The following is a 26,571-nucleotide window of genomic DNA, read 5'->3' as shown; positions in this document are numbered from 1 at the left end:
TTCAAATCCCGCCAATGAATGACGGGGTCGGGGTCAAACTTGTCTAAACCGCGCTTCCGGAAAGGGCCTCGCTTGTCAGACTCGATGCCGGGGAAACGGTCCTTGGCCTGAAAGAACGAAAGAAAAAGAAAAAGGGGTTAGTCACAGTGCAAAAGTTACCGGTATGCCGACCCGAGTTGCGTAATTTCTTACTTCTTGGGTCGGCCGAAGGCCCCATTCCCAGTCTTGCGGCATGGCAGTCTGGCAGATCTGCCCAGCCTTGAGGACGATGTCCTTCTTGCTGAGAGCGATTCCGGTGATCTTGGTAGGATCACCGGGACCGTACATCTCGCTCATCTTGTGCGCACGACGCTTGAGAGGAAGCACCCGGCGCGAGATAAAGGTGCGGATGATATCATCTGAGCAGATGCCGGTGCTCTTCATCAACTGCCTCATGAAGCGTATGATCCGGTTGGTCTCTATGTGAGACTCCTTCGGATTGTAGCTCCAGTTGGCCCTCGTGGGTGGCGCCGGATTGAAGGGCGGCAGGTCGATAAGGTCTGCAGCGCCCGTGTTCTTCACGTAGAAGAAAGTCCCTTGCCATAGCCGGCAGGACTCGAGACCAGAGAACTTGAAAAAAGGGCTCCCTTGACGGGAGCCGATGATGCAAGACCCGCATTGTACGGGGGGTTTGGGTTTAGGAATTTCCTTGCCCTGAACGGAGTTAATCCGAAGAGCAAAGAAGCGGGCAAACGTCTCGCGAATGGGACGAATGCCAATGTAAGCCTCCATGAAGGTGGCATAGCAAGAGAGGTAGAAGATGGCGTTGCCAGGGAGATGGTGAGGTTGAAGCTGGTAAAAATCAAGGAAGCGCCGGAAGAAATCAGAGACTGGAAGGCCGAAGCCGCGCTCAAAGTGAGCGAGAAAGACAACTCGTTCACCGGGTTCGGGCTCCGGTACGATCTCATCGCGAGGAAGCCGGCAGGCTACTCCTTCCGGAATCCTCCGGGACCGGTAGAGCCAGTCGATCTCATATTTGGTAACATTGGAGCCCATCCAGGCCCCACGGGTGATACCGGAGGAATCCATGCCGGAACCCTCACTAGAACTACCGGATTCAGAATTGCTACCGGACTCAGCCTCCATCCGGGCAAGATCGGCGGACAGTCCATCGGAGGATCTGCTACGCCGGCTAGCGGAGGAAGAAGCAGAAGAAGAAGTAGAGGAAGATTCCCCGCTAGACATGGAATTTGGTGAAGAGAAACAAGAATCCCACGATCTACCCCCGCGCGAAGATCTACGAAGGAGAGAAAAAGCAAGAAAAAGAAGAAGTAAATACACTACCGAGTCGAGATCTGGAAAGCAAGCAAAAGAGGGGTAAACCCAGATTAAGCCTAACCTGAGGCGGCGGAGTCGCTGAGGAAGAAGTTCGCCGGTGGATTGGCGAGCTTGCCGTGGGCGAGGGAGTCCGCCGGCGGCGAGGTGAAGAAGAGCTCAAAGAAGCCCCAATGCCGCGGCTGGGACGGGAGCGCTGCAGAAGTCCTTCACGCGGTGAAGTTCGGCGGTGTCTGGCGGGGCTGCGGCGGAGGTCCTTCGGGCGGCGGAGCTCGAACGGCGAAACGGAGCGGCGGAGGCGCAGAGAGCAAGAGCACTGTGCGCGAGGAAGTGGAGAATGCGAGAAGAGGAAGAAGGAGGAGCGGTTCCCCCTTATAAAGGAAGGAGAGGTGGGCCGAAAACCGCTGGGCCTCGGTGGTTAAGGTCGTGGGCCGCGACGGTTCGCTCCACGGGCCGCCACGTGGCACGGTGGTACACGCGAGAAAATAGAAAGCCACAGGGAGGTGCACACGGATCCAAAGAGGTGGCTGGGATTCACTGTGAAGCAATTAATGCGCGCGCAGAAGCTGAAGGGAAGTGACCCCTGACACTGGCGTGTCGATTCTGATGCGCATGTCACTGACAGGCGCGGGGCCCGAGATATTCTCGACTTCGCCGAGGAAGTGTTTAATGACTAAGATGCCGGAGGATAAGACACCGGAGAATGTCTTGCAAGAAAGAGACAGCAATAATCCGGGCTAAGGTGCCAGATCCAAGCCTAATGCCGGATAGATTAAACCGGTATCCTAAGATAGAGGAACCTGGCATGGTCTGTTGGATAGGATCCGCCAGACTATACCAGCTTCGGGGACTAATGTTGGGGGGATGACCCCCGGTATGCCAAAGGCATGCCAAACCGGATGGTTTGAGCCATCAAGATACCGGTTTAATGTTCGTACCGGAACACAAAGATAAGAATTTAGCTAAGTGAGGCTAAGCCGGTATCCCCAAGAGGGGTATGCCGGAACCGAATAAGAAGATACCGGGCTACCGGAAGGAAGAGCATGTCGGCAGGACTGGTCAAAGATTCTCTCCAGAGCTAGAAGACAAGGATGAGCTAAGCAAAGTAGCTTTAAACGAAGGGCTGACGATAAAGAGAAGGATGACGGTCAAAGAAGCCGGAGGACGTCAGCATCCCTGATTAAAGAGGACTCCGGTGTCATCTATGATTAAAGTAGCTTTGTAAAGTAGTTTGTCTAGTCAAAGATGCCATTAGGGTTTCTTGCCCTGTAAGCCACCCTCTCCCCTATATAAGGAGAGGGGGCAGCCCTTCTCACGGGGAGACGCACGAAGAGAGCTAGGTCTAGAGGAAAACTTGTACTGAGAAGCTTGTAACCTGTTGAGATCAATAAAGAAGATGATCTAGAGCGAGTTCTTCCTTATGTCTTTCTTCTTCAACCTCTAGCCTTGGCTAAGTTCTTGAGGAAACCATCCGGAAGTTCATCCCATCTAATCACAAACCCTCCCCCGAATCCTCTTGCGTCCATTCGGCCCCAACCTAAGCCATCCTATGGCATCTGTTTGTTCACCACGACGACAGTTGGCGCCCACCGTGGGGCATGAAGTGGCGCTTGCTGGAATACACATTCGGGCGGGCATCCTCGAGGTCGCCGGCGAGCGGACAGTGTCTGCGCTCGTCCAGCGCTTCTACTCCATCGACTTCATCAACGACAACGCAGGCTGCTTCGCCAACGGCGGCATCTTCCCCAAGAACGGCCGCATCATTGAGTTCGGCAGCCACCGCGTCTACTTCGGCACCGTCCCCGTGAGCCAGCGCCTCTCGCCGGTGCTGGTGGCACCGGACCCGCCAAGGTGGCTCTGTGCTGGCCGCGCTGCCGGCAGCGTCGAGGTGATGACGACTGGCGCAGCCGGCGCGGGCAAGGAGGCTGCGGACGAGGTTGCTGGTCGTGCGGTTTCGACCCGTGCGGCCAAGCCACCGCTGGAGCGCGACACCGGCGCGCCGGGAGCATCTTCCGCACCACCGGCAACACCTCTCCAAGCGGCGATGAACGTGCTGGCAACACCCATCACGCAGAATGTCGACCCGGCGGTGGCTCAGGCGGAGCTGGAGGCGACACGCAAGAAGCTGCTAGGGAGCGGCGCCGATATCGTCCGGACGCAGCGCGAGCTGAACCTAACCATACGTGAGTACAACGCTGCCCATGGCTTTGCTTCTGTTAGCGCTCATGCTGCTAGGATACCGGAGAACTGGCTTAAGGCTCGCAATCTAGATCAGGATTTGCGTAAGGAAGTTCTTACCGGCAAGAGTACCTCTGCATCTGCTAGCATCGTAGAGAAACCTAAGTACAGTAGCCCGGATAAAACCATAAAAGCTGCTAAGGCTGCTGTGGATCTGTGTGACTCGCTTACCGGAGAGGCTTTGGCAAAACAACAAGAGCGTGTCAGAGAGCTGCTAGATACCGTAGAGCAGCAGAACGCTGAGCAGCTGGCTAAGCTGAACAAGGCTATGGCCTCAAGATCCGCGTGTTCAACAAAGAATGCCGGAAGCAAGTCCCATGGGCAGGCCTCGTCCCCCCATCCGGACAGAAGAAGAGAAAAAGAGATAAACGCACAGCAGATGACTGTGTACGATCCGGTCCTTGCCGGTAAACAACAAGCCGGGCAACACGATGCCGGTAGAAAAAGCCAAGGGGCAGATCGAGGCTACGCCAAAGTAGGCTATGCCGGAAACAATCATGCCGGTAGACACGAAATCGGGCAAAACTATCCGGCTGCAAGGGCAGCGTATGATGATGAGGAGATGCCTCCACCAAGGTACCGGCAGGCAAGAGCCGCGGTACCGAAATGTTACGATGAAGCTGATTCAACAAGACTCACCGCTTACCGGAACCCTTTGGGAGAGCGGTTGGGAGAAAGAAACTTGCCGGAACGGGATGCGAGGCCCCGTCTGGACAGAGTGTACCTGTCTGAAATGATTGAGGCAGAGGGTCCTCCGGGTCCGAAGTGCTTTGGCCCAAGGATCATGAAAGAGCAACCACCAGTTCGCAACTTTCAGTTGCCCCGTGACACCAAAACATACGATGGCACCACTAAGCCGGAAGACTGGCTCGCGGATTACGTGACCGCGGTATACGTTGCTGGTGGCCGAGGTGTCATAGCCGGAGGAGGAAACCGGCGTTGGGCCGTGAGAATCGTGCCAACATTTCTGGTAGGACCGGCGAGAATCTGGCTGAACAACTTGCCGGAAGGAAGCATAAATGGCTGGTTGGACTTTGAGGAAGCTTTCGTGAGCAACTTCAGCAGCACCTACAGAAGGCCGAACAGGCCTCAACAGCTCGCTTTGTGCGTGCAGCGCCCGCAAGAAACAGACCGGGATTACCTGACCCGGTGGAACTCCACTAGAAACTCTTGTGAAGGAGTGATAGAAGCACAAGCCATTGCTTGGTTCAGCCAAGGATGCCGGCGAGGTTCACCTTTGTGGCAAAGGCTGCAGAGGAACATGCCAACAACGTTGGCGGAGATGATGCGTGTGGCGGAAAACTATGCGTTGGGAGACCCAATGCAACCGGCGATACAAGCTGAGCCGGAACAGTCAAACCCGCCTCAGCAGCAATACCGGGATAACCGGAACAACAAAAGGAGGGAAGATTTCCCAGATCGAAGGTATGGCTCGCAGCAAGTTGCTGCTGTGCAAGAAAACTCTGATGCCAGCGGCAGCCAGAGGCAAAGAACCGGATCGCAGCCATGGGCAGGTCCTAAGAAACAGTGGGTCGAAAAGAAACCCTGGGGCCAGAAAAAGAATTGGAAAGAACCCGCGAAATACACCATGGAAGCTGCCATGGATCAACCTTGCCGGTGGCACACGCCGAATCCGGCTCACCCGTCAAACCACTTAACAAAAGATTGCACCTGGACCAAGTACTTGATGCAGAAGGGAGCGGTAAAAGACACCCAAGGACAAGGGGGCAATGCAATGATGCCACCACCGCAAGGTATGCCGCGTCAGCAACAACTACCACCACCACCACCGCTTACCGGGGCAAATGCCTTGCCGGTACATCCTCAGCAAAACAGGCAGCAGTATCAGCAAGTCAATCAGGTGGGAGAAGGCCACGGCCAACCACCTCCACCGGCACCTTTGGGCCGGAATATTTATGAGGATCCAGATGTGTGCTGTGTCGTGTTTGTCACCGAGCCGACAGACAAGCAGAGCCTGCGCCGTCGTTCCATGGAGGTGAACGCGGTGATGCCGGCAGTGCCAAAATACATGTTGTGGTCAGATCAAGAACTCACATGGTCATACCGGGACCACCCTAAAATCATGCCGAATCCGGGTGGCTACGCTCTCGTGGTGGACCCAATCATGAAGGGGCCAACGACTCGCGTCAAGTTCAGCAAGGTGCTGATAGACAATGGGAGCAGCATAAACATAATGTACAAGCACACCATGCATACGCTGGGCATAACAGAAAACATGCTTCAGCCAACTCATACAACGTTCCATGGGATCGTTCCGGGTTTGTCCTGCGCACCGGTTGGAAAAGTCCGGGTGGATGTGTCGTTTGGAGGACGTGACAATTGCCGGGTTGAGAACCTTGAGTTCGAGGTGGTGGACTTAGATAGTCCGTACCATGCATTGCTGGGGAGACCGGCACTTGCGGCCTTCATGGCCTCAACCCACACGGCGTATCTCAAGATGAAGATGCCGGCACCTCGTGGACCCTTGACTGTGGTGGGAAACTACAAAATCTCACTGGAAACAGCATCTGCCGGATCGAACCTAGCGGAATCGCTGGTGATCGCGGAGGAAAAAAGAAGGATGCAAACCGCAGTTGCGCTGGCTCAGTCTTCACAGTTGAGCTTAGCGGCAATGAGTGCGAGTCTGGGCGCTCCAGCGTTCAAACCGACAAAGGAAACAAAGGACATAGTGCTGGACCCGGCTTTCCCTGAGCGTACCGTTCGTATCGGTGCCGGTCTCAGTGAGCGCGCTCGTCAGCTTCCTCCGTGAGAATCGGAATATCTTTGCCTGGTCTACTGACGATTTGGTAGGTGTTCCGAGGGAGCTGGCTGAGCACTCTCTGAACGTTCGAAAGGATGCCAAGCCGGTGCGACAACCTCTGCGCCGGTTCGCTGTAGATAGGAGGAAGATTATTGGAGAAGAGGTGACGAAGATGTTAGTTGCCGGTTTCATTGTGGAAGTCACGCATACTGAGTGGCTGGCCAATCCGGTGATGGTCGAAAAGAAGAAAGATGAGAACCTGGAGGCAAAAGCTCCGAAGGTGTGGCGCATGTGCATCGACTACACCAACCTCAACAAAGCTTGCCCAAGAGATCCTTTTCCTCTGCCACGGATCGATCAAGTGATTGATTCCACTGCTGGGTGTGAGTTGTTGTCCTTCCTGGATGCGTATTCCGGTTTCCACCAAATTCCCTTGAAAAAGGAAGATCAAATAAAAACTGCGTTCATTACCCCGCACGGGGCTTATTGCTATATCACTATGCCTTTTGGTTTGCGCAACGCTGGTGCAACGTACCAGCGCTGTATGCAAAAATGCTTGTTTGATCAAATCGGAAAGAATGTGCAGGTGTATGTGGATGACATTGTGATAAAAACTAAGGTAAAAGATACCTTAATTGATGATATCCGGCAAACGTTCGATAATCTAAGAAGGTTCCGGATGAAACTCAATCCGGCAAAATGTACTTTCGGTGTCCCTGCCGGCAAGCTGCTGGGTTTCCTCGTCTCAAGCCGAGGCATTGAGGTCAATCCGGTAAAGATCCGGGCAATTGAGAGAATGACGATACCGCAAGATCTTAAGGACATTCAAAAGTTTACCGGAAGCTTAGCATCGCTAAGCCGGTTCATAAGCAGGTTAGGAGAAAAGGCCTTGCCACTTTATGCTTTAATGAGAAAATCCGATAAGTTCGTCTGGACCCCTCAGGCAGACGCGGCGTTCAAGGAACACTGAAAACAATGCTGGCCACCGCGCCGATATTGGCTTCGCCGTTGGAAAGAGAGCCAATGTTGCTATACATAGCAGCAACCAACCGGGTCGTGAGTGTTGTTGTGGTGGTAGAAAGAGAAGAGGAAGGAAAAACCGTCCAAAGGCCGGTATACTACCTGAGTGAGGTGCTCTCCCTCTCAAAGCAAAACTACCCGCACTTCCAGAAAATGACCTATGGCGTGTTCATGGCCGCCACAAAGCTCAAGCACTACTTTGAGGAACATCCTATGAAGGTGGTGAGTGAAGCACCCATCTCCGATATCATGTGCAACAAAGACGCTAGCGGCAGGATTGCGAAATGGGCAATACAGATATCACCGTATGTACCGGTGTATGAAAGAAGAGACGCCATCAAATCGCAAGCTTTAGCTGATTTCTTGGTCGATTGGGCGGAAATGCAGTACAAGCCCCCGGATCAAAGAATGGAATACTGGAAGATGCACTTTGACGGATCCAAGCTCAAGGAGGGTCTCGGTGCCGGTGTAGTGCTAACTTCACCAAAGGGAGATCATCTCCGGTATGTTTTACAAGTACATTTCAGGGCATCAAACAATGTCGCTGAATACGAGGCTTTGATCCATGGGCTTAAGGTCGCAAAAGAAATCGGCGCACACCGGATCATTTGCTATGGAGACTCAGATCTTGTGGTGCAACAATGTTCCGAAGATTGGGACGCGAAAGATGCCAACATGGCCTCGTACCGGTTTCACGTGCAAAAGATTGCCGGTTTCTTCGAAGGGTGTGAGTTTCACCATGTACCGCGTGCGGAAAATGAAGCCGCGGATGCTTTATCCAAACTGGGCTCGTCTAGGCAAGAAATTCCTCCCGGAATAGCCTTGGCACACCTAAGGGTACCATCAATCAAGCCGAGTCCGGAGTTGGAATCAATTTTTGTACCGGAATCGCATATTGTACCAATGGATATCGACGAAGGAAACCCGGGGACTGTTCCGGTAAACTCAGGGACTGTTCCGGTAAGATCGGCCGCTGCGGCGCCGGTACCGGAAGAAACAATGCTGGTGGATAACATGGACATAGACGTACCGGTGTTCCTAGTTCGGGAGACACCGTCATGGGTTAAACCTATTAAGGAATTCCTGGTCAACGGCACCCTGCCGGTTGACGAAAATGAATCAAGAAGGATCCAAAGGAGGTCCAAGGCTTACACCATCATTAATGGAGAGATGTACAAGAGAAGTGTTACCGGTGTCCTCCAAAGATGTGTGGAACCGGAAGAAGGAAAGGAAATGCTCGAGGAGATTCACCGAGGAGAATGTGGACATCACGCTTCTTCAAGGGCGCTGGTAGCAAAGGTGTTCCGGCATGGGTTCTATTGGCCAACAGCTTTGGAAAACGCGGAGGATATGGTAAGAAAATGCAATGGGTGCCAGAGGTACGCCAAGCAAAACCATACCCTAGCCTCCGGCTTGAAAACAATACCATTAACTTGGCCGTTTGCAGTTTGGTGCCTAGACATGGTTGGCCCATTCAAAACAGCAAGGGGAAACATGACCCACATCTTGGTTATGGTGGAAAAATTCACCAAGTGGCTAGAAGTCAAACCCATCGCAAAGTGTGATGGGCGCACAGCGGTCAAATTCTTAAAAGATGTCATTTTGCGGTATGGATACCCACATAGCATTATCACTGACAATGGCACAAACTTTGCTCAAGGTGAGTTCAAAAGATTTTGTGAAGACAACAACATCCGGTTGGATTTGTGCTCAGTCGCACACCCACAAGGCAATGGCCAAGTGGAAAGAACAAACGCTTTGGTACTCTCCGGTATCAAACCGAGACTCATCGATGCGGTGGAAAAATCGCCGGGGTGTTGGCTCGATGAGCTACCATCAGTGCTGTGGAGTATAAGAACAACTCCAAACCGGTCTACCGGATACACTCCATTTTCATGGTTTATGGAGCAGAAGCGGTCATACCAACCGACATTCTCCATGATTCACCAAGGGTGCAACTTTATAACGAAGAAGAGGTAAAGGAGGCTCGAGAAAACGATGTGGACTTGCTAGAAGAAGCAAGAGAGCTAGCCTTGGCAAGAACAGCCATTTACCAGCAGAACCTCAGACGCTATCACAGCCGGAAGGTTAACCCAAGAGTGTTCCGGGAAGGGGACCTGGTGCTACGCCTAGTACAGCGCACTGAAGGCCGGCACAAGCTTTCCCCGCCGTGGGAAGGGCCTTTCATTGTGAGCAAGGCTCTCCACAATGATGCCTACTACCTGATTGATGCACAAGAATGGAAGAAAGGAAAGGCGGACAGGTCCGGAGAGGAGACCAAGCGTCCATGGAATGTAGCTTTGTTGCGTCCTTTCTACTCTTGAAGTTGTGGTGTAAGAAGTTCCTTTTTGTACCTTATTTGCTATGAATAAAAGATGTCGGAACCTCGAATGAGTCTCGGGGACTACCCCACTAAGATTGCATGTAAATTGTCTATTTTTTCAGTTTACCGGTTGCTTATTGAACGTTTTTTCTTTCCGGTTTAGTAATGTGCTAAACCCTACCGGAATCTTCGACTCTGCTGCTGTCCGCAACCCGGCTTCATGGCAAGCAAGATAAACCGGTAGGGGATAAGCACATGAACTACGAAGAGGGAGAGCGGGAAAGAACAATCCGGAAAAGTTTAACTAACCCCGGTTATACCGGTTTTTTGCAAAAAATTCGAGTTATTTCTAAGTTCAAGAAAATGCTTGCTTGGTAAAAGAACTTTGTGCTCATACGCCAAAAACGCCCAGAGAAGGTAGGCAGAGCCAAAGCAAAAGAGCCAAGTGTGCATCGAATTGGATGCGGAAACAATTTCGAAATCATTGCAGTGCAAGACCAAAATCAAAACGATAAGCAAGTACTAACCAGCATAACTTAATAAGTTACCGGTGTGCAAGACACCGGCATAAGTTGTACCACAGCCAAAATAGAGCTTAAGTTTTATCTTACATCATAAACCCCGGCATACCGGGGTAGAATTTAACGGGCATTGTTTTAAGACCAACAGGACAAGCATGTCACAAGCATCGTTCAGGCATATTTCAAGCAGCAGGGGCCTCAGGGGGAGCAGCGCCGGCCTCAGGAGCTTCCGGTGGCGCGTCCTCGGCACCTTCATCTTCACCTCCGTCTTCTTCTTCCTCATCGCTGAGGTAGTCCTTGACGTCAGGAGGGGGAGGGATGAAGGTGCGCATTTTAGCATACTCCGCGATGTGGTACGCGCAGTCTTGCCGCTTAGCGGTAAGGACCGGGTCCAAATCGGTGGGAGCTCCTTCACGCACGCCAACGAGGGCATCCAGGTCCAGCTCCGGGTACCAGGAACAGGCAACGCGAAGCGCTGAGTCTGCTCCGGCACGGGCAGCAGAACACTGCCACTCCCGGATCCTTCGGCCGGCACCTTTCAGGCGGTCGCTGATGAGGGAGAAGGTGTCTGGCACCACTTCTCCAGGCCAGAGAGTCCTGAAGAGCTGGGCGGCCACCTCCGGAATGTCAGAGACGTTCCGGTCCACGCAGCGCATGTGGGAGACCCGCGAGCTCAGCGCAACCAGATGATCATAGGGATCCCAGGCCGCGGCCAAGTCCATGCGCCCTTGGGCAACCCGGTGCTCTTCGACCTTCTTCACAGCATGCGCCTGGGAGTCCGGAAAGAGCCCTGCAAGACAAAGAAAAGAAGCTAAGTGCATGTTACCGGAACAAATAAACTTATAAGCAGGAACCGGAAAAGGGAAAAGAAAAACATACGAAGGGCAAGCGCGTCAGTCCGCGTGACCAGAAGGTCGTACTCCTTCTGCTTCGCCTCCAGCCGCGCCACCTTGTCCTCAGCTGCCTTCTGTGCCTTGGCGCCCTCCTCCGCGGCTGCTTTGTGCGCCTGGGCGGCCTTGCCCTCGGCTGCTTTATGCGCTTTGGCGGCCTCCTCCAGCTCGGCCTGCAGCACCACGCTGGCATTGGTGGCATCCTCCAGCGCCTCTTGAAGCTTGGCCTCGGCAGCAGACTCCGCAGTTTTCAGTGCCTTTGCATGGTCAAGGCCAAGCTGGACGTACTGACGCTTGAGCTCCCCGTAGCGGGTCTCCTGGGCGCTCAGCTCCTCCTGATGCTTCAAGGCAAGCTTGTCCTTCTCCTCTGAAGACCGGAAAGCAAGTGTTAGCAAAATTGAACTGATACAAGGCAGAGAAAGCAGGTTAACCGGAAAACAAAAAAGATACCTTGGAGTGCGGCAACCTGGACCTTGAGGGCCTCAAGGGAGGCTTCCGGAATAGCTGTTATGCGAAAAGCTAGTAAATAACAAAGAAAGAAGAAAAGTTTCCGGTGAAAAGGTGCCGGAAGAAGAGAAAGAAAACAAACCTTGGCAGTGGCTGTGGGCCTCGGCAAGATCCCGGTGCTCCCACAGAAGCTCCTCGAAGAGCTGCTTCCGGGCGTCAGCGGTGCTCTATTCAAAGGAAGATAATTATCAGGAAGGAAAAAAGCGAAGATCTTAACCCGAAACTCGGGGACTGGCTATGCCAGTTTTGCGCGTTTCTAGTTAAGTTTCGCGCTAAGAACAAAGATCTTAACCCGAAACTCGGGGACTGGCTATGCCGATTTTGCGCGTTTTTAGTTAAGTTTCGCGCTAAGAGCTGCGTTCTCAACACGAAACTCGGGGACTGGGAGGATAGACAAGATCCGGAAAGAAATAAACCGGCATCAGCAAAAATTACAAGAGGATTGGAGAAACTTACCACGACATTGCTGGTGGCATCGTACCAGGCACTGTCGAACTCCTTCACGGCTCGCTTGAGCCGCATGAAGTGTTCTTCAGTGGACCGCGGCCCAGCTGGATCCGGCGCCGGAAGGCGATCCTTCCCCAAGCCCTTCGTGGCGCCGGAGATGTCCGCGGCGTTCCATTTCTGGGCGTAGGGGAGAAGGTGCCCCAGCTCCTTGCCCTCGCGCTTGAGCTCAACAATCCAGCCCAGGAGGCCAGAAGGTTTCTCCGAGACCGCAGCGGCGGCAGGCCCGACGTGCAGCACCAAGGACCGCGAGCCGCTTGAGGCGCTGCCGTCCATAGCCTTGCCACGGGACTCCCCTGGCTTGAGGCGCTGAGTGATCTTGGGGGCCGCCGGCGGTGGCTTTGGTGTAGTCGCGGGAAGCCCTTGGCTCGGCGGAGGTGCTGGCATGGTACCGGTCGCCTCAGGAACAGAGGTTTCCGGCGGCGGTGTTGGTGTGGCGTCAGGCACCGGAGCCTCTGGCGCTGAGGTGGAGGTTGCCGGCACGGAAGTTTCCGGCACGGCCTTGGAGGGGGAAGAGCGTGAACTCTTCTTCTTCTTCTTTTCTTTCTGGACGGGAGGAACCAAAGGTTCCGCCCGCCCGGCAGCTTCTTCTTCGGCGCCGATGTTGCTGGCGTCGGGGTCTTGGGTTTCTGGAGGGGAGGTAAGATCCTCCTCCGCGCGGTGATCAGGAGATTTAGGGGCCGCGCGCCCCGAACTTGCAGTGCCCCCCGGAGGGGAGGCAGAGATGTTGCCGGCACCAGATGGTGTCGGGATTGAGTGAGGAGGAGGAGTTGAGGTCCTCGCGGAGCCGGCAGAGCCCTCAGTCCTGGGCCCAAGCTTGAGCGCAGGGTTGAAAGAGAGAAAAAGAAGGAATTGGAAAAAAGCAGCCGGAAAAGACTTGGCAAAAACAAGAAAAGCAAAGGAACGGGGGCTTACCCGGAGGAAGTGGGCATCTGCTTGCCCTTGTAGCGCCTTGTGCCTACTTGCTTTCCCGCAAAGGGTTCGGTCCGGAAGCGTTTGGCAGGAGGGGCTTGGCTGGACTCGGCATCCGTCGCCGGAGTCTTGTTCTTTTTCCCCCCAACGGTGAGTTTCTCCAGGAACTCCTGGCCGACCGCGGCCTGCAGCGGGGTGACGTGCTCGTGAACCTGTGGGTTGATGTTGGCTGAGGGAAGATCTACAGAGGAACAATAACGATAAAATATGAGAGATCAAATAGAGAAGCTACCTCGAGCAAGGTCAGGTCGTCGGACGAACCGGCAGGTTCCGGCGGAGACTTGCCGAGGCGCGAGGCTGGGGTCCTGCCCATCTTCAAATCCCGCCAATGAATGACGGGGTCGGGGTCAAACTTGTCTAAACCGCGCTTCCGGCAAGGGCCTCGCTTGTCAGACTCGATGCCGGGGAAACGGTCCTTGGCCTGAAAGAACGAAAGAAAAAGAAAAAGGGGTTAGTCACAGTGCAAAAGTTACCGGTATGCCGACCCGAGTTGCGTAATTTCTTACTTCTTGGGTCGGGGGGTTAGTCGAACTAAGAGGCCGAAGGCTCCATTCCCAGTCTTGCGGCATGGCAGTCTGGCAGATCTGCCCAGCCTTGAGGACGATGTCCTTCTTGCTGAGAGCGATTCCGGTGATCTTGGTAGGATCACCGGGACCGTACATCTCGCTCATCTTGTGCGCGCGGCGCTTGAGAGGAAGCACCCAGCGCGAGATAAAGGTGCGGATGATATCATCTGAGCAGATGCCGGTGCTCTTCATCAACTGCCTCATGAAGCGTATGATCCGGTTGGTCTCTATGTGAGACTCCTTCGGATTGTAGCTCCAGTTGGCCCTCGTGGGTGGCGCCGGATTGAAGGGCGGCAGGTCGATAAGGTCTGCAGCGCCTGTGTTCTTCACGTAGAAGAAAGTCCCTTGCCATAGCCGGCAGGACTCGAGACCAGAGAACTTGAAAAAAGGGCTCCCTTGACGGGAGCCGATGATGCAAGACCCGCATTGTACGGGGGGTTAGGGTTTAGGAATTTCCTTGCCCTGAACGGAGTTAATCCGAAGAGCAAAGAAGCGGGCAAACGTCTCGCGAATGGGACGAATGCCAATGTAAGCCTCCATGAAGGTGGCATAGCAAGAGAGGTAGAAGATGGCGTTGCCAGGGAGATGGTGAGGTTGAAGCTGGTAAAAATCAAGGAAGCGCCGGAAGAAATCAGAGACTGGAAGGCCAAAGCCGCGCTCAAAGTGAGCGAGAAAGACAACTCGTTCACCGGGTTCGGGCTCCGGTACGATCTCATCGCGAGGAAGCCGGCAGGCTACTCCTTCCGGAATCCTCCGGGACCGGTAGAGCCAGTCGATCTCATATTTGGTAACGTTGGAGCCCATCCAGGCCCCACGGGTGATACCGGAGGAATCCATGCCGGAACCCTCACTAGAACTACCGGATTCAGAATTGCTACCGGACTCAGCCTCCATCCGGGCAAGATCGGCGGACAGTCCGTCGGAGGATCTGCTACGCCGGCTAGCGGAGGAAGAAGCAGAAGAAAAAGTAGAGGAAGATTCCCCGCTAGACATGGAATTTGGTGAAGAGAAACAAGAATCCCACGATCTACCCCCGCGCGAAGATCTACGAAGGAGAGAAAAAGCAAGAAAAAGAAGAAGTAAATACACTACCGAGTCGAGATCTGGAAAGCAAGCAAAAGAGGGGTAAACCCAGATTAAGCCTAACCTGAGGCGGCGGAGTCGCTGAGGAAGAAGTTCGCCGGTGGATTGGCGAGCTTGCCGTGGGCGAGGGAGTCCACCGGCGGCGAGGTGAAGAAGAGCTCAAAGAAGCCCCAATGCCGCGGCTGGGACGGGAGCGCTGCAGAAGTCCTTCACGCGGTGAAGTTCGGCGGCGTCCGGCGGGGCTGCGGCGGAGGTCCTTCGGGCGGCGGAGCTCGAACGGCGAAACGGAGCGGCGGAGGCGCAGAGAGCAAGAGCACTGTGCGCGAGGAAGTGGAGAATGCGAGAAGAGGAAGAAGGAGGAGCGGTTCCCCCTTATAAAGGAAGAAGGAGAGGTGGGCCGAAAACCGCTGGGCCTCGGTGGTTAAGGTCGTGGGCCGCGACGGTTCGCTCCACGGGCCGCCACGTGGCACGGTGGTACACGCGAGAAAATAGAAAGCCACAGGGAGGTGCACACGGATCCAAAGAGGTGGCTGGGATTCACTGTGAAGCAATTAATGCGCGCGCAGAAGCTGAAGGGAAGTGACCCCTGACACTGGCGTGTCAGTTACAGTGCGCATGTCACTGACAGGCGCGGGGCCCGAGATATTCTCGACTTTGCCGAGGAAGTGTTTAATGACTAAGATGCCGGAGGATAAGACACCGGAGAATGTCTTGCAAGAAAGAGACAGCAATAATCCGGGCTAAGGTGCCGGATCCAAGCCTAATGCCGGATAGATTAAACCGGTATCCTAAGATAGAGGAACCTGGCATGGTCTGTTGGATAGGATCCGCCAGACTATACCAGCTTCGGGGACTAATGTTGGGGGGATGACCCCCGGTATGCCAAAGGCATGCCAAACCGGATGGTTTGAGCCATCAAGATACCGGTTTAATGTTCGTACCGGAACACAAAGATAAGAATTTAGCTAAGTGAGGCTAAGCCGGTATCCCCAAGAGGGGTATGCCGGAACCGAATAAGAAGATACCGGGCTACCGGAAGGAAGAGCATGTCGGCAGGACTGGTCCAAGATTCTCTCCAGAGCTAGAAGATAAGGATGAGCTAAGCAAAGTTGCTTTAAACGAAGGGCTGACGATAAAGAGAAGGATGACGGTCAAAGAAGCCGGAGGACGTCAGCATCCCTGATTAAAGAGGACTCCGGTGTCATCTATGATTAAAGTAGCTTTGTAAAGTAGTTTGTCTAGTCAAAGATGCCATTAGGGTTTCTTGCCCTGTAAGCCACCCTCTCCCCTATATAAGGAGAGGGGGCAGCCCTTCTCACGGGGAGACGCACGAAGAGAGCTAGGCCTAGAGGAACACTTGTACTGAGAAGCTTGTAACCTGTTGAGATCAATAAAGAAGATGATCTAGAGCGAGTTCTTCCTTATGTCTTTCTTCTTCAACCTCTAGCCTTGGCTAAGTTCTTGAGGAAACCATCCGGAAGTTCATCCCATCTAATCACAAACCCTCCCCCGAATCCTCTTGCGTCCATTCGGCCCCAACCTAAGCCATCCTATGGCATCTGTTTGTTCACCACGACGACAATGGGCGCCGGCCTCGGGGAACCCCTAGGTGGTGCGGCCAAGTCTTAGGGCAGCCCCCTCCCTCTCCTCCTCATTATATAGGTGGAACCCCAAGGGTTTGCCCAAAGTCTTCGAATAAGACCCCAATTCAAAAACTGCCTTATGGACGAAACCTAGAGGGACAGGGACTCTCCCCTTCCCCCCTTGTTGGCCGGTGATACGTCTCCGACGTATCGATAATTTCTTATGTTCCATGCTACATTATTGATGATATCTACATGTTTTATACATACTTTATGTCATATTTATGCGTTTTCCGGAACTAACCTATTGACGAGATGCCGAAGGGCCAGTTCCTGTTTTCTGCTGTTTTTGGTTTCAGAAATCCTAGTAAGGAAATATTCTCGGAATTGGACGAAATCAACGCCCAGGTTCCTATTTTTCCCGGAAGCTTCCAGAACACCCGAGAGTCGCCAGAGGGGGGCCATGTGGGCCCCAGACGACAGGGTGGCGCGGCCTGGGCCCTGGCCGCGCCCCCCTAGTGTGTCACCGCCTCGTCGCCCCACCGACTCCGCCTCTTCGCCTATTTAAAGGTCCCTGACCTAAAACATCGATACGAAAAAGCCACGGTACGAGAAACCTTCCAGAGCCGCCGCCATCGCGAAGCCAAGATCTGGGGGACAGGAGTCTCTGTTCCGGCACGCCGCCGGGACGGGGAAGTGCCCCCGGAAGGCTTCTCCATCAACACCACCGCCATCTTCATCAACGCTGCTATCTCCCATGAGGAGGGAGTAGTTCTCCATCGAGGCTCGGGGCTGTACCGGTAGCTATGTGGTTCATCTCTCTCCTATGTGCTTCAATACAATAATCTCATGAGCTGCCTTACATGATTGAGATTCATATGATGATGCTTGTAATCTAGATGTCATTATGCTAGTCAAGTGGGTTTTACTTATGTGATCTCCGGAGACTCCTTGTCCCACGTGTGTAAAGGTGACAGTGTGTGCACCGTGTGGGTCTCTTAGGCTATATTTCACAGAATACTTATTCACTGTTATGAATGGCATAGTGAAGTGCTTATTTATATCTCTTTATGATTGCAATGTGTTTTGTATCACAATTTATCTATGTGCTACTCTAGTGATGTTATTAAAGTAGTTTTATTCCTCCTGCACGGTGTAATGGTGACAGTGTGTGCATCCGTGTTAGTACTTGGCGTAGGCTATGATTATGATCTCTTGTAGATTATGAAGTTAACTATTGCTATGATGGTATTGATGTGATCTATTCCTCCTACGTAGTGTGAAGGTGACAGTGTGCATGCTATGTTAGTACTTGGTTTAGTTGTGTTGATCTGTCATGCACTCTAAGGTTATTTAAATATGAACATTGAATATTGTGGAGCTTGTTAACTCCGGCATTGAGGGTTCGTGTAATCCTACGCAATTAGTGGTGTTCATCATCCAACAAGAGAGTGTAGAGTATGCATTTATCTATTCTGTTATGTGATCAATGTTGAGAGTGTCCACTAGTGAAAGTCTAATCCCTAGGCCTGGTTCCTAAATACTGCTATCGCTGCTTGTTTACTGTTTTACTGCGTTACTACTGCTGCGTTACTACTGCTTGTTTACTGTCCTGGGCAAAGCACTTTTCTGGTGCCGTTGCCACTGCTCATACTTATTTATACCACCTGTATTTCACTATCTCTTCGCCGAACTAGTGCACCTATTAGGTGTGTTGGGGACACAAGAGACTTCTTGCTTTGTGGTTGCAGGGTTGCATGAGAGGGATATCTTTGACCTCTTCCTCCCTGAGATCAATAAACCTTGGGTGATCCACTTAAGGGAAACTTGCTGCTGTTCTACAAACCTCTGCTCTTGGAGGCCCAACACTGTCTACAAGAATAGAAGCTCCCGTAGACATCAGCCGGCCAAGGAGGTGGAGTCCTCCATGGACTCCACCCTCCCACTTGGTTGGCTGGTTGGGTTTGGTGGAGTCCAACTGGGACTCCACCTTCCATGGTGATTTCATCCGGAAGGTTCTAGAACATTCTAGCACCTTCCATAAATGCACCGGATCATTTCCAAACTTGGAAAGTGACTTCCTATATATGAATCTCATTCTCCGGACCATTCTGGACCTCCTCGTGATGTCCTGAATCCCATCCGAGACTCCGAACAAACATTCGAACTCCATTCCATATTCCATATCTACTTAAAATGACATCAAACCTTAAGTGTGTCACCCTACGGTTCATGAACTATGCAGACATGGTCGAGACTCCTCTCCGACCAATAACCAATAGCGGGACCTGGAGATCCATAATGGCTCCCACACATTCAACGATAACTTAGTGATCGATTGAACCATTTACATACGATACCGATTCCCTTTGTCACACGATATTTTACTTGTCCGAGGTTTGATCATCAGTATCTCCATACCTTGTTCAACCTCGTCTCCGACAAGTACACTTTACTCGTACCGTGGCATATCATCTCTTGTGAACCAGTCACATGCTTGCAAGCTAATCAGATGATATTCCACCAAGAGGGCCCAGAGTATATCTATCCGTCATCGGGATGGACAAATCCCACTCTTAATCCATATGCCTCAACTCATACTTTCCCAATACTTAATCCCACCTTTATAACCACCCATTTACGCAGTGGCGTTTGATGTAATCAAAGTACCCTTCTGGTATAAGTGATTTACATGATCTCATGGTCGAAGGACTAGGTAACTATGTATCGAAAGCTTATAGCAAATTGAACTTAATGACGTGATCTTATGCTACGCTTATTTGGGTGTGTGTCCATTATATCATTCATCTAATGACATAACCTTGTTATTAATAACATCCAATGTTCATGATCATGAAACTATGATCATCTATTAATCAACAAGCTAGTTATACAAGAGGCTTACTAGGGACTCCTGGTTGTTTACATAACACACATGTATCAATGTTTCGGTTAATACAATTATAGCATGGTATGCAAACATTTATCATAAACATAAAGATATATAATATCCACTTTTATTATTGCCTCTTGGGCATATCTCCAACAGTCTCCCACTTGCACTAGAGTCAATAATCTAGTTTACATTTGTAAAAATATAACACCTTGGCCTTCTGGTGCTTATCATGTTTTGCTCACGGGAGAGGTTTCAGTCAACGGATCTGACATGCTCAGAAACGTATGTATTTTGCAATTCATTTGCGTCTTCACGCATCACTCATTTTCCAAATGAGTCGGCAATAAATATGTTTGGTCTTCTGGTGGAACCTTAATTCCGCAGTCTGAAATATGTCACTAATATTGTCACACACACAATATAGCTTCAAAGTTCTGACACTATCGGAACTACACCAAGTTCTCAAAGAACTTCTCGACTTAACATCCTCAATCATTGTCAAAACAATGACATACTCTGCCTTCTTCTGTAGAATCCGTCACAATATTTAGAACTCATCTAAATCCAGCATAGACATCTTCTAGCTCATTGTGCTACCTTTTAATCAACACTTAGCCTAATTGAGATTTTATATGTGACCAAATTAATATCGGTGTAACACCTTACAGCGATTTGTTTGTCATTTCCCCATACAGAACTAATATCCTTGGTTCTTCTAAAGCATTCAGGGATATTCTTACTGTTGTCCAATGATTATCACATGAATCATTCTGGTATATGCTCCTAACTCTTTAGAGCACAGGACATCTGATTGTGTACATATTATTCGTGATCTAAAATCACTCATGTGTTTATACTCTTCGAGTGTCAAATACACTCAAGTCTTGTTAAACCTTCACATGAAAAGAACACCTTCTTAATATTTTTATATTGAACTACTTCAATATTTATTCTATGTACTTTAACTTAAACTTATTATGTGTTTCAATCTATCTTCATAGATCTTGACACTAAATATGTTTCAGTTCATATCCTTTCATTGAAGTTAATTCTCAATGAAACCTTTTTAATCAATTATATAATTACATTATTTATAATCAACGATATGTCATTTACATAAAGTATTACAAATATGTCTCAGCGCTCCCACTTAATTTCTCGCAAATGCAAGCCTCTTCATCGTCTTTGATGAAATCATAACTCTTTAATCATTTCATCCGGTGAAGATTCCAACTCTGTGATACTCACTTCATCCAGTTGAAGTTTGTATACCTATCTAGTATTCCACGGACCAGCAAAACTCTTGGTTGTATCTTGTATACATCTTTAATACACACTTCTGTTAAGTAATGTATTTTGCCATCCTACTAGCATATCTCGTAAAAGAAATATGTAGCGATTACTAGAATAATCCACATAGACTATAAGCATCGCTATGGAAGATCTAATCTTATCGTAGTCTACTCTTTGAACTTTGTCGTAAACAACTTTTCGACAAGTCGAGCTTCTTCAAGGATATTCCATCCAAGTCCATCAATTTTATAGATCTATTTACTTTCAAAACGTATTCACCTATCTTGGATTTCATGGCGCATAGCCATTTTAACGGAGTCAGGGCCCATCATAACTTCTTTCTATGTAGTTGGTTTATCATTGTTCAAAATCAATCCTTTGTTCACAAATCATTTATTTGATCACAAAGTAAACCATACCTACAAGGTTCAATAGGTACTTTGATCTCCATGACTATAACACTTTGTAGACATGGGAGCTATGATCTTCGTGGCCGCTTCCAGAACAATTTCTGATATCGCGCTACTCTGATCATGATGCTCAGGTTCATCAACCTTATCAAGTTCTATCATCCTCCCACTCAAATACTTCGCTAGAAACAATTTCTTGCAAATAAGTAAGAAAAATCGACAAACACTTTTGTTTTTGTCTCCATAGTGGAAAGAATTCCCAATCAATTCTTTGGGATAACCAACAAAGACATTCATCCGATTTTGGTTGTAAACTTATTTACTTATGCTATGCATACCAAAATTTAAGAACGGACTATTAGGGTTTACACCCATGCCATAACTCGTATGGTGTCATTTCAACGGATTATGATGATGCTCTATTCAGTGTAAAAGCGGTAGTCTCTAAAGCATAATCCACAAAATATAATGGCATCAAATTATATTATCTCATCATTAATCCCACAAGGTTTGGATACGTCTCTCGGATACTCTATCATCACTATGATACTCCAAGAAACGTGAGTTGTAGAACAATTTTATAACTCTCTTAGATGTTCGCTAAAACTCGTAATTCAAATATTTCCACCATGTTCAAATCATAGATATTTGACTTTTCTATTACGATGATTTCCACTTCATGCTGAAATTTATTTGAATCCATTCAAATGTTTCAAACTTCTTCCTTATCGAATAAATATATCCACATATATATACTCAATTCATTGTTGGAAGTTTTCATGAAGTATAAGAATCTCCCGCACACAACTATGCCCAGTGAACCATATACATCATCATGTATGTTTCCACTAAGTTAGTTGCCCGTTCAACTCTTGGCCTATGAACGGTATTTCAGTCATTCCTTTTAGAAGAGATTTGCAAGAGCCAAATGATTCAAAAATCAAATGACTCCAAAAATCCATTTGCATGGAGTTTCTTCATGCGTTCCTTTCTAACATGACCTAAATGGCGGTTCCACAAATAAGTGGAATTCAAATCATTTGCCTTATGGCATTTTAGCGTCAGTGTTATGCATGTGTGTTTCACCATTAAGATTTATAATAACTTATCCATCGTTCATGGAGTAAGGTCATAATTTGAACAACTCATTGTTTCCATTTGACCAGAGCAAAATAAAAATTATTAAGTTCTTTATTATAAATCCTAAAGGCTAGGTAGAATGCCAACGACAAACATAATAACACCTTATTATGTTCCAAACGTACATTATTACCATATTCCTTATTAGTCATTTAGGCCATTGTATTCTTGTATTGCGTTGTATTGTATGACATATCATACCAACCAATCTGGTACAAATACCCAATAACTTCATTGTGTGACCAATCAAAGAATACATTCATAACATGTATATCATCTATATACCCCTGAGCTAGACTTTCTAGTCTTTACTTTCTTTCTGCCAAAAAATCTTTTGTAGTTTTTCTTTTAGCTTTCCTCATTCTCAGAAAACACTTCACCTTCAATAACTCCTAGGTCTATTGGTCAAATACCAATAACCTTGAGGTTCTTACTTTGAAGTTTGATCATCATATGACAAGTGTTCCGGATTTCACTATTAGTAACCTTTTAATGTGATGAACAATTTCACTCATAATTTTTATCCATCAAATCATGACGACTTTCCGAGACCATGTATGTACATGCTAGGCTCGTAAAGTTTAACCTTAGTATTCGCATGTGCAAATCTGGCTTGCGCCCGTTGTATGCACACGTAGAATCTATAACACCCGATCATCACGTGATGCTTCGAAACGACGAGTGTTAGCAATGGTGCATACTAAGGACGATCACTTCATGGATATGCGAATATCGTTAGTGCCCAACTTAGTTGGAGGATTGGGACGCCTGGCGTCTTCAACCTTCGTACATTCCCATAAAACTTATGAGTTTATGTAGTCTCACTAGATTATATTCTATCATCTTGCAATAAGGTCTTAGATATCACATATATCTCATACCTTGCTTATTTCTGAAAACAAACTTTTCAGCTCCTTACTTTTCAAACGGATTTGAACTTCAAGTTTCACGGAGACAAGATGATTTTAGGTACTAATTGAAACCATTTCTCTTTGAATCAACAATGTGAGGTTTACTAAAAGTTTTCAATAGGACTTAATCATTTCTTGATTCTTTAACAATATGGTACCAGTCCGTAAAGTTACTTGTCAGATTTAACAGTATTTCTATCTCAATCACAAGACTAGCGCATGGTAGAAAGCGGATGCCAATACTATAAATTAATTCAAAATACTATTCAGACTATGTTCATGATAATAAGTTCATGTTTTAATCTAATTACTAATGAACTCTCACTTAATACAACATCCCTCATAGTTGTTAAGTGGCACACGATCCATATCCACTACACCAAAACCAATCATCACGTGAGATGATGTAGCTTCAACGGTGAACATCAACATGTTGATCATATCATCCATATGACTCGTGTTCAACCTTTCGGTTTCCTATGTTCCGAGGCCATGTCTGTACATGCTAGGCTTGTCAAGCAAACCCAAGTATTCCGCGTGAGCAACATGGCTTACACCCGTTGTATGTGAACGTAGAATCTATCACATCCGATCATCACGAGATGCTTCAAAACGGCGAACTGTAGCAACGGTGCATACGAGGGGAGAACACTTTATTATCTTGATATTAATGTGAGGGATCATCTTATAATGCTACCGTCGCGATCTAAGCAAAATAAGATGCATAAAGGATTAACATCACATGCAATTCATATGTGATATGATATGGCCATGTAGTCTTTGCGCCTTTGATCTTCATCTCCAAAGCACGGACATGATCTCCATCATCGTCGGCGTAGCTAGCGTCAAGGTCCATGGCGCCGTCTTCATGGTTGTTCTCCATATGTAGCAACTATTACAACTACTTTGAAATAATACTATAACATGAAATATAAATACAACCATAAGGCTCCTGCCGGTTGCCACAATACAATAATGATCATCTCATACATATTCATCATCACATCATGTCCATATCACATCACCAAACTCTGCAAAAACAAGTTAGACGCCTCTAATTTGGTTTGCATATTTTACGTTGTTTAGGGTTTTCGAGTAAGCTCCAATCTACCTACGAACATGAACCACAACGGTGATACTAGTGTTGTAAATAGAAAGAGTAAATTGAATCTTCACTATGGCGAGAGAGACAGACACCCGCAAAGCCACTTATGCAATACAAGTTGCATGTCGAGCGTGGAGCAAGTCTCATGAACGCGGTCATGTAAAGTTAGCCCGGGCCGCTTTATCCCACCATCCCGCAAGATGCAAAGTACACGAACTAAAGACAACAAAAGCATCAACGCCCACAAAACCATTGTGTTCTACTCGTGCAACCAATCTATGCATAGACACGGCTCTGATACCACTGATGGGATTCATAGCATAGAAAACAAAAAAATTCCTACCGCAAGAACGAATAACAAGCCAAGATGCAATCTAGAAGACGGTAGCAATAAGAAGATCATGAGACTAACCCTCGAAGATTTCCAGAGCCTACGAGATTAGATCTCGTTGTTGCAGAAGATGATCACTTGCCGCTTTCAAAAGCACGTAGAAGATCTTGACGGTGCCGCAGTCGGGCAGCACCTCCGTACTCGGTCACACGTATGGTGTTGATGGTGACGTCCTTCTCCCCGTTCCAGAGGGCAGCATAAGTAGTAGATCCACCTCGGAATCCCGACAGCACGACGGCATGGTGTCGGTGGCGGTGGAGATCTCCGGCAGGGCTTCGCCAAAGCTTATGCGGGAGAGGTGGAGGAGGGAGGCAACTAGGGTTTGAGGAGAGGGGGATATGGGCGCCGGCCTCGAGGAAGCCCTAGGTGCGGCCAAGTCTTAGGGTAGCGCCCTGATACGTCCAAAACGTATCCACTTTCCCGAACACTTTTGCTATTGTTTTGCCTCTAATTTGTGTATTTTGGATACAACTAACACGGACTAACGCTGTTTTCAGCAGAATTGCCCTGGTGTCTTATTTTTGTGCAGAAACTCAACTTTCAGGAAAATCCCCGGAAATAATTGCAATGGGCCTATTTTCACAGAAGATTGACGGAGCCAGAAGACGAGACGGAGGGGGCCACGAGGCGCCCACCCCACAAGGCGGCGCGGTGGGCCCCTAGGTCGCGCCGCCCTATGGTGGCGACGCCTCGGCCACCCCTCGACGCTCCCCTCTGGACTACTTAAGGCTTTCGACCTAAAAACGCACGGGGGGGTTCAACCAATCTGCCAGAAGACATCCAGAACTCCACCGCCATCGCGAAACTCCGTCTCGGGACCAGAAACTCCGTTCTGGCACCCTGCCGAGACGGGGAATTGGAGGAGATCATCACCATCATCACCACCGATGCCTCTCCATCGACCATCCATGCTTCCCCCATCCATGTGTGAGTAATTCCCCCGCTGTAGGCTGAAGGGGATGGTAGGGATTGGATGAGATTGGTCATGTAATAGTCATAAGATTGTTAGGGCATAGTGCCTGATACGTCTCAAACGTATCTATAATTTCTTATGTTCCATGCTACTTTTATGATGATACTCACATGTTTTATACACACTTTATGTCATTATTATGCATTTTTCGGCACTAACCTATTGACGAGATGCCGAAGAGCCAGTTGCTGTTTTCTGCTGTTTTTGGTTTCAGAAATCCTACAAAAGAAATATTCTCGGAATTGGACGAAATCAACGCCCGGGGTCTTATTTTTCCACGAAGCTTCCAGAAGACCGAAAGGGATACGAAGTGGAGCGACGAGGCGCCGCCACCATAGGGCCGCGCGGCCAGAGGGGGGCCCGCGCCGCCCTATGGTGTGGGCCCCTCGTCAGCCCTCCGACTCCGCCCTTCCGCCTACTTAAAGCCTTCGTCGCGAAAACCCCAGTACCGAGAGCCACGATACGGAAAACCTTCCAGAGACGCCGCCGCCGCCAATCCTATCTCGGGGGATTCAGGAGATCGCCTCCGGCACCCTGCCGGAGATGGGAATCATCTCTCGGAAGACTCTTCATCACCATGATCGCCTCCGGATTGATGTGTGATTAGTTCACCCTTGGACTATGGCTCCATAGAGGTAGCTAGATGGTTGTCTTCTCCTCATTGTGCTATCATGTTAGATCTTGTGAGCTGCCTATCATGATCAAGATCGTCTATTTGTAATGCTACATGTTGTGTTTGTTGGGATCCGATGAATATGGAATACTATGTCAAGTTGATTATCAATCTATCATATATGTTGTTTATGTTCTTGCATGCTCTCCGTTGCTAGTAGAGGCTCTGGCCAAGTTGATACTTGTAACTCCAAGAGGGAGTATTTATGCTCGATAGTGGGTTCATGCCTCCATTGAATGCAGGACAAGTGAGAAAGTTCTAAGGTTGTGGATGTGTTGTTGCCACTAAGGATAAAACATCAATGCTTTGTCTAAGGATATTTGTGTTGATTACATTATGCACCATACTTAATGCAATTGTCTGTTGTTTGCAACTTAATACTGGAAGGGGTTCGGATGATAACCTGAAGGTGGACTTTTTAGGCATAGATGCATGCTGGATAGCGGTCTATGTACTTTGTCGTAATGCCATGATTAAATCTCATAGTAGTCATTGTG

Source organism: Lolium perenne, chromosome 5, assembly GCF_019359855.2.
Source record: "Lolium perenne isolate Kyuss_39 chromosome 5, Kyuss_2.0, whole genome shotgun sequence".
NCBI lineage: Eukaryota > Viridiplantae > Streptophyta > Magnoliopsida > Poales > Poaceae > Lolium > Lolium perenne.
Note: the sequence above shows the minus strand (reverse complement) of the source record.